This window comes from Gorilla gorilla, chromosome 4 (genome assembly GCF_029281585.2).
Source record: "Gorilla gorilla gorilla isolate KB3781 chromosome 4, NHGRI_mGorGor1-v2.1_pri, whole genome shotgun sequence".
Taxonomy (NCBI): Eukaryota; Metazoa; Chordata; class Mammalia; order Primates; family Hominidae; genus Gorilla; species Gorilla gorilla.
The window spans coordinates 38,180,560-38,188,726 of NC_073228.2; positions in this window are offsets into that span (position 1 = coordinate 38,180,560).

Below are 8,167 nucleotides of genomic sequence, written 5' to 3' on the forward strand. Positions count from 1 at the left end.
CATTATCATAAGCTTCCCGAAGCCCTCACCAGAAGCAGATGCTGGCATCACAATTCTTTCACAGCCTGAACAATCATGAGCCAATTAGACCTCTTTATAAAGTACCCAGCCTCCAATATGCCTTTATAGTGACTCAAACAGCTTTACACACCTGGGTCTTGTCCTTAGAGATCTTGATTTAATTGCCTGGGGACTTGACTTGGGGATTCATACTTTAAAATATCCCCAGATGTTTCTGATGTGCATCAATGGTGGAGAAACACTCAGACCTGACGTTTTATCCTCTAAAGTGAAAACTTACATTCAACTACTGCTAGTGGTTTCCATACAGCATCACAGACCAAGTGCTCCAATCTTTCCACCTCATAACAAGTCATAAAATTTGATTCATTAAAATGCAAATTATCTCAATATTTATTATTGGCAATGACATTTTTTTAAATCATTGCTTAAGACAGTTTGCCAGTCCATCAAAAGCAATCTGAGGATCAGATGTTGCTGGCCGTTACTAGCAACTTCAGGGCTAGCTAGGTGCATGCATTCTCACAAGCTAACAATCTATTCCTTCCTTTATGTTCTCACATCCACTGCCCAACTTTAGAAACTCAGGCCTGGACAACTCCATGCCTTAGTATTGAGCAGCTACTCCCATTTTCTTGATCTTTCTATCAGTCTCATATACTGGCTCAGATAATTACTTATAAAATATATCTTTTTATATAAAACAAACAAAAATTTTAACGGCTGCCATTTTCTCATTGTATCAAATTCAATGAGCTAATCATTGACATTCAAAATCATCACCACTCAACACAAATCAACTGCCCCATTATAACCCACTCCCATAAACAGCAGTCTAATCCTGGTAAAACTGTCTTATCTGATATATCTTACATTTTCCACAGTATATTCTGCTGTTTAGAACACGCTAAGGTGTTTTCTTCTTCTTTTTTCTTTTTTTTTTTTTTTTGAGACTCTTGCCTCAGCCTCCAGAGTACCTGGGATTACAAGCACCCACCACCACACCTGGCTAATTTTTATATTTTTAGTAGAGATGCGGTTTCACCATGTTTGTCAGGTTGGTCTGGAACTCCTGACCTCGGCCCACCTCGGCCTCCCAAAATGCTGGGATTACATGCATGAGCTACTGCACCTGTCTGGGAGAAAGTATTTTTAAACTACCCATTCAACAAGGGACTGCTATCCAAAATCTACAAATAAACAACTCAACAAAAAGAGACAAATAATTCCATTAAAAAGTTGGTGGAGGACATGAATATACTTGTTTTTCAAAAGAAGACATACGAATGGCCAACAAGCATACAAAAACATTCTGAACATCACTGATCATCAGATAAAGGCAAATGAAAACCACAATGAGAGATCATATTATGCGTGCCAGAATGGCTGTTATTAAAAAGACAAAGAACAACAAATGTGGATGAGGATATGGAGAAAAGAGAACACTTACACACTGTTGGTGAGAATGCAAATTCATACAGCCTCTATGGAAAACGGTATGGAGATTTCTCAAACAAATAAAAATAGAACTATCATTCCATCAGCAATTCCTCTATTGGGTATCTACCCAAAGGAAAAGATACCTGCAATCATATGTTTCTAGAAGCACTAGTCACAATGGCAAAGATATGGAATCAACCTAAGTGTCCATCAATGGATGTTTGGATAAAGAAAATGTGGTATACAAATATCCGTATATCTGTGTCTATATATCTATAGCTTTTATTATTTATCTATTGCTGCATTTTGTGGCTGACTAGTATTTCATTGTGTATCTATCTATCTATCTATCTAGATATATATATTCTGTATATATTAATATATAGCTATGTAGATAGATATATGTATTTTATAGATACATATATAGATATATGCAGAGTTGAATACTATTGGAATACTATTCAGCCACAAAAAAGAATGAAATCATGTCTTTTGTAGAAACATGAGTGGAATTGGAGACCGTTATCTTAAGTGAAACAGCTTAGAAACAGAAAATCAAATACTATTTTCTCACTTGTAAGTGGGAGATTAATAATGTGTACACATGGACACAGAGTGTGGAATAATAGACCCTGGAGACTTGAAAAAGTGAGAGAGTGAGAGGGGAGTAAGAGATGAGAAATTACTTAATGGGTACAATGTACATTATTTAGGTGATGGTTACTCTATATGTACTCTTAATACAGTATTTACCTCACTGTGTAGTAATTACCTGTTTAAACATTTGTCTCTTTATATTCAATTATGAATTCTACTAGGACAGGAATTTTGCCTTATTCCTTTCCTATTCCTAGTACGTAACTCAATTCCTTACACATATAAGATCAATTACTGATTGTTGAACAAGTAGACAAAACCATTATAATATTGTCATACACATCTAATAAAATAAAGTTTATGGAAATGGCTTGTGAACCTCAGAATAGCTTTTAAACCAGGGGTCAGCAAACTACAGCCCAATCAGACCCACTGTCTGATTTTGTAAATAGTTTTATTGGAACATATCTAACTCACTCATTTGTTTACATATTGGCTATAGCTACTTTCACATTATCAGACCAAATTGACTAGTAGCAAAAGAGATTATATGGGTCACTATATTGAAATTAATTCTATGTGGGTCTTTACATAAAAAGTTTGATAATACTTGTATTAGATGCTAGTTGCTTAGGGGCAATGCACTTAGTGATTTTGCTCTTGGATATGGGCAAAGGGAAAAGCTAGGATTAAGGATCCCAGTTTCTTCAATAATTTAAGCAATAGGTAATGATAACTTCTTATTTCTGACTGGAAAGAGTGCATTTTTATTCATTTAACAAATATTTACTTGGAATCTCTAGTGTTCTAACCACTATTTCGGCATCAACAAGTTTATTCAGTAAGTACTTACGGAGTGCCTATCGTGTTCAAGCACCATTCCTGCTTTCATAGAGCTTATATTTGTTTTAGTAAAACGAAACCGACACTTTAAGGAAGAATTACTAAAATTGACAGATTGGATACAGGGGCTGAAGGACTGGAACAGTTAAACCCTTCTTACACATTTCTATCATACCATATAATGTATTAGTTCATTTTCACACTGCTGATAAAGACATATCCAAGACTGAGTAATTTATAAAGAAAAAGAGGTTTAATGGACTCACAATTCTACGTGACTAAGAAGGCCTCACAGTCATGGTGGAAGGTGAAAGGTGCATCTTATATGGCGGCAGGCAAGAGAGAATGAGAGCTAAGCAAAAGGGGTTTCCCCTTATAAAAACATCAGATCTCCTGAGACTTACTCACTATCAGGAGAACAGCATGGGGGAAACCGCCCCCCATGATTCAATTATCTCCCACGGGGTCCCTCCCACAACACGTGGGAATTATGGGAGCTACAATTCAAGATGAGATTTGGGTGGGGACACAGCCAAACCATATCATATCAAATAACATGTTAAACTGTATTGAATTGCATTTATCTACATGTTTATCTCCCTGTATTTGATAGTACTCTCCCTGAGGACAGTTCACTTGCATATTTTTCGTTATTCCTCCAACTCTGGGACAATAACTGGCAAAATGTTTTCTTAAAATAAAATGAATGGTTGGGAAACTAGAAAGAAAATTCATCTTTGCAGGGAAGATTATGAGGTTGATTTGAGATGCGTTGTTTAAAGAAGTAATGTAATACATTCAAGTCTAAATGCCCTCTGGACAAGTGCACATAGAGAAGAGAAAGTAAAGACTCTAATCAAGAAGCAGAGCTCATGTTTTCTGATTCCCAGATCCACACTCAGTCTTGACCACTTGCATTAACCCGATGAACAGCAGTTAGAACAGATGCTTACCTCTAAATGGATGGGAAGACACACTGAATTCTCATTAGCATAAAAGGTATTATCATTAAAGTTGCATTATTTAGAGAACATGGGGAGTTATGAGGTATGGCTACAACTTCCTGAATCCTGCCTTTCTCTTTACAACCTGGGCCATCTGCCTTAATGGTTCTGCTAGTGTTTTCAGTGGCTTTCCATTGCCTTTGACAATGAATGGAAACACCACTGCCAGTGAGAGCCACTCTCGAGGAAAAATATTCTTCTAAAAAGTGTATGAACCTCAGAACTAAAATCTACATTATCACAACCCACAATCTGTTAAAAATAAGGCTCTTCTTTTCAGTCCAGTCAAGTTTTGCTGAATATCAATAAGGTAATAGCTATAGCAGATTTCTGCCAATTAACATTCATTTCTTCTGCTGAAATTCACACCATTTTCCTTAATTAATCCTGACCTTTCATCCTGCATTTTATAAGCTTCTTAAGAAGTTAGAAATAAATAATTCAGTCCACATATTTTCTGAAAAGAGACAAGCTGTTTTACTCTATCCTCAGAGAATAAATTAGATAGCTATTCAGATTAAGCTCATGGAAAATTGGATAAACAAATGCAAAAATCATACATCTTCTGCATGAAGCACATAGATGGAAACTTTCCACTGCTGTAGGAGGACAAGATGATTTCTAGAGATTTTGGAAAAAGATGGCACAATAGGAGGTATTTTCCTGTTTTGTATGTTAAGGAGGTCATCCAGCTTTTTGGATTTGTAAACTTTAAAGTTCATTGTCAGTGTTTGGAATTGAAATCATGTCTTTGTGTTCTTTCATATTTTCCTGATGTTGCCTTCCATAAATGGATTATAAAAGGCACATGTCAATAAATCTTTTGCATTTTTTTACCATATTACTTAAATGTCTATCTTCTTCCTCAATATGATGACATGGTCCCTTAACAATTCTATTCAACTTTTTAGAGTCATGTTTAAGATGCAAAACTCTTCATATCACTCGCATGCTTTTATATATTCAGAGGTTCCTATTGCCACTGAGTGTTTCCATCACACTTCACTTTTTAAACCTTATCTCATATTGTGTCATTCTACATACTCTATCTTTGAGTAAATATGTTAATTCTTGCTATTTATGCCAAATGTTACCTTACCTAAGGCTATTACCTCTGCCAGAGATATCTTCTGCCTTGTAAAAGCCTCCCTCTCTTCCACTACCTCTGTCAATATCCCTCTGTCCAGTGAAATACTGTCTATTCTTCAAGGTCTAGGTCTTTAAGAAAGCTGTCTATAATCCCTTCAGTCAGAAGTGTTCTCTTCTACCTAAGTATACTTCTGATATTTAAGTTATACTCTTTTCTTTGTAAAATTTTAAGCATATAAAATCTATATAGTATTTATCTTATAACTTGAAAGCTCTTTCAAGGACTTGAGTATTTTTCCCCACTAGTTAGCAGACTACTTGTCACATTACATGAGTTCGGTAAAAGTCTCCAATGATTAAAAGGAATCTTTACCAATATTCTCTATATTAGGTAAAAGGTTGCTAGGAAAGAAATAAGAATTTTATATATTTCGAAGTTAGTTCCTTAACATTTTATGTAAATCTTACTCAAGAAAATCCTTCCAAATAATAGTGAAGATACTACTTTTTAATGCATTGAAGAAATAGAGTGTTAGTTGGTTATGCTTATTAATTTTTAGTAAAAAAATTACATATTATTAATAAAGATGGTTAAAAATAATTAACTCCATTTTGGGAGCTAGAATTATTAAATGACTTTCCCAAGACTGAATGTGTTTAGGAGTTGAGTAAGCATTAAAATCCTAACCTTTCAGTTTCTCATTTGATTTGTAAGAACCATTAGCCAACCATCTTGTAAAATATATGTATATTTTGTTTGCTAAATCTGAGGAATACTTGATATATATGTGGAAAACTAACACGTTTGCACATGTACTAAAATTTGTGCTCTGACATCAAACTCTTTACTCACTCTATTTCCTCTGTAAACTCATAACCTGAAGATTCCAGCATTATTTCAAATGGTTACAAAATTAATCGATCAAATTAATGTCTTTAATGTTTTCTGGCTATTGCATTTGATTAGCCCGACAATTAGATTATTTTTTTCTTCCTTGGATATTACTATATTTTTCTGATTTTGTTTGGTTCAACGACGTTTGTTTTCGCTATCGATATGATTTGAGAGTATATTTGTGTTTTTGTAAATGGCAGTTAATAAGACTCAAGAAGTTAGATTTTTCCTTTTTTAATGTTTTTCATACTTATATTAGTTGTGATTGAAATAATTCTATTAAGATTTTAAAACCTGAGCCCTGCTGCAAATTTTTCTTATTCTAGTTTGATGTCATATTTTAGAAAAATTGCTTAAAATCATTTGATAAAAAATGACTTAAAACAGATATTTATTTAACTTTTACCTTAAAATATAATGCATGAGATCCTGTGATCTTAAAATTGTTTAAAAAATCTGAGCTTCATTTGATTTCTTTATTTTTTATTTATTTTTTATTTTTAGGAAAGCATTTTGACTTTTATTTACTGTGTAAAAAGAACATTTGCCTCCCAGGTTCAAGCTATTTTCCTGCCTCAGTCTCCCAAGTAGCTGGGACTACAGGCATGTGCCACCATGCTCTGATAATTTTTTATTTTGTATTTTTAGCAGAGACAGGTTTTTACCATGTTGGTCAGGCTGGTCTTGAACTCCAGGCTTCATTTGATTTCTAGTTGTGTGCTCACATGTAAATTGACCATTTCATTATCACCAGCTAATCTCTTCAAAAACCTTAAAATCAAAGATTCTTTTCTCCAAAATCCACCTCTACCATTAAATTATCACAGCCTCAGCTAAAGAGTATATTTGGCAGTCGAGATTAAAGAAAGTGGCACGTGCCAGAGCTATAAATGAAAATGCTTGAAGAGGAGAAAGACATTGACTTAATTCATCTTGACCTTTTATTATGACCAACATGTATGATTGCCACTGTCATAAAGATTGTTTTAGTTTGCTGCCTTGTCAGCCTAGGGTGATTGACAGAGCACTTTATGGATAACAAATTATTATTTTGCCCTTTGCCTGGGGCTGGTCAGCCTCAGCTGATCTTTCTTTTTCTTTTCTTTTTTTTTATACACAGGTTAAGAGCTGTCATTTAATCCTTTATTTATAAAACATTTGGTAATTGTAACATTTGCTCTTTACATCCTGTCCCATAAATCCCATAAGCTTTTAAAATTCATTATAATTTTTTTCTTCTCTGCCTGTATCTTTTAAAATTATTATTATTTCTTCTAAAAGATGGGATACATGCACAAAGCATGCAGGTTTGTCACATTGTTATACATTTGCCACGGTGGTTTGCTGCACCTATTGACCTGTCTTCTAAGTTCCCTCCCCTCATCCCCCAGCCCACAACAAGCCATGTTGTATATTGTTCCCTTCTCTGTGTCTATGTGTTCTCAATGTTCAACTCCCATTTATGAGTGAGAACATGCGGTGTTTGGTTTTCTGTTCTTGTATTAGCATGCTGGGAATGATGGCTTCTGGCTTCATCCACGTTCCTGCAAAGGACATGATCTCATTCTTTTTAATGGCTGCATAGTATTCCATGGTATATGTGCACCACATTTTCTTTATCCAGTCTGTCATTGATGGGCATTTGGGTTGATTCCATGTCTTTGCTATTGTAAATAGTGCTGCAATAAACACGTGTGCATGTGTCTTTATAGTAGAATATTCCTTTGGATATATACCCAGTTATCGGGGAACCAGCGCCCAATAGGTTCTTTCTATTTTCCCTAAGTGTCGGCCAGTCTGAGAAATAAAGAGAAAGAGTACAAAGAGAGAAATTTTACAGCTGGGCCTCTGGGGGTGTCATCACATATTGGTAGGACAGTGATGGCAACCCAGAGCCACAAAACAAAAAACAAGTTTTTATTAGGGATTTTAAAGGGGGAGGGGGTGTAGGAACAGGGAGTAGGTTATAAGGATCACATGCTTCAAAGGGCAATAAAGATCACAAGGTGAAGGCAAAATTAGAATTACTGATGAGGGTCTATGTCCCGCTGTGCATGCATTGTCTTGATAAACATCTTAACAGGAAACAGGGTTCGAGAGCAGACAACAGGTCTGACTAGAATTTACCGGGCTGGAATTTTCCAGTCCTAGTAAGCCTGAGGGTACTGCAGGAGACCAGGGCATATTTCAGTCCTTATCTCAATTGCATAAGACAGACACTCTCAGAGTGGCCATCTATAGACCTACCCCCAGGAATGCATTCCTTCCCCAGGGTTAC